This window comes from Gekko japonicus, unplaced genomic scaffold (genome assembly GCF_001447785.1).
Source record: "Gekko japonicus isolate JY-2015 unplaced genomic scaffold, Gekko_japonicus_V1.1 scaffold913, whole genome shotgun sequence".
Lineage (NCBI taxonomy): Eukaryota > Metazoa > Chordata > Lepidosauria > Squamata > Gekkonidae > Gekko > Gekko japonicus.
Window position 1 is genome coordinate 850,854 of NW_015175383.1, and position 971 is coordinate 851,824.

General features: G+C 66.5%; 1 protein-coding gene across 1 annotated transcript in view; it reads right to left on the reverse strand.

The window, feature by feature from the left end:
- Positions 1 to 502, reverse strand: part of SLC7A1 (solute carrier family 7 (cationic amino acid transporter, y+ system), member 1) — a 55,803-nt gene extending 55,301 nt beyond the window's left edge. The window contains exon 1 of the mRNA XM_015425587.1: positions 416 to 502. The gene's annotated coding sequence lies outside the window, so the exon portion shown is untranslated. The remainder of the gene's footprint in view (positions 1 to 415) is intronic.
- Positions 503 to 971: the final 469 nt, after the last annotated feature.

Below are 971 nucleotides of genomic sequence, written 5' to 3' on the forward strand. Positions count from 1 at the left end.
GAGGGAAGGACGCCGCGACCCCCAAGCCCGCCCGCGTGTTGGCCCCCTCTGCCTCCTCCTCCTCGTGTGTCCCCCCCCTCTTCCTCCTCCTTTCCCGCTCACGACTATAAATATTGCATCATGCACCACGCTGAGCAAAATGGACTCCCAAGCTCCGGGCATGTGGCTGAGCGCCTAAGCACATGTCGACCCGCGCCGTTCTGAACACAAGACAGCCGGGCCAAGCCGGATCCGGGCGCAGGACTCCACGGCCCCGATGGCCGGCAGAAGGCAGCTGGGCGGGCGGTCACGCTGCCGCCCAAGAGGCATCCAACTCTCCCGTTCGGGCCACTCCCGCGAGGTTGTTCCCGATCAACTTTATCGCGGCTGGAAGGAGAAAGGGCAGGGGAGGAGGGGAGCGCGTTCACACACTCACCTTGGCGGTGCCCGAATCCGGAGAAGTTCCCGCTGAAGTGATGGCCGCAGCCGGCAGGGGAGAGCTGCTTTGGGCGGCAAGGTGCGTGAGGAACAAGCGGGAGCGCCGGCTGCTGTAGTGGCGGCAGGAGGAGAAAGCCAAGGAGTAGCCGCGGCTGCTGTTGGAACTGACAGGAGTGTGTACTACCTCGCCGGCGCCCGCGTCTTACAACCGCTCCCCCGGGCTCTTGGAGTGGCCTGGCTCCTCCTCTCTTTCGTGAATGAAGAAGGGGGGAAAAGCCGAGGGCGGAGGAAAGGGAGCGCCGGGGAAGGGCCGCCTCCTTCTCCACCTCCACCAGCATGCGAGTGGGCAGGCGTCCCCGCCGCTGGCAGAAAGGGATGGCGGGCTCGCAGGAGGAGGAGAAGGGCAGCTCGAGGGGCTGGAGGGACGAGGGCCAGCTGCTCTTTTCGCCTGGCTCGGATCACCGGGGAGGCCGGCCTCCGGGGCGCGCGTAAAAGGGGCAGGAGCGCGCGGCGCTGTCGTATCAACAATCCCGCCCGAAGGTGTGTCTGAGGGC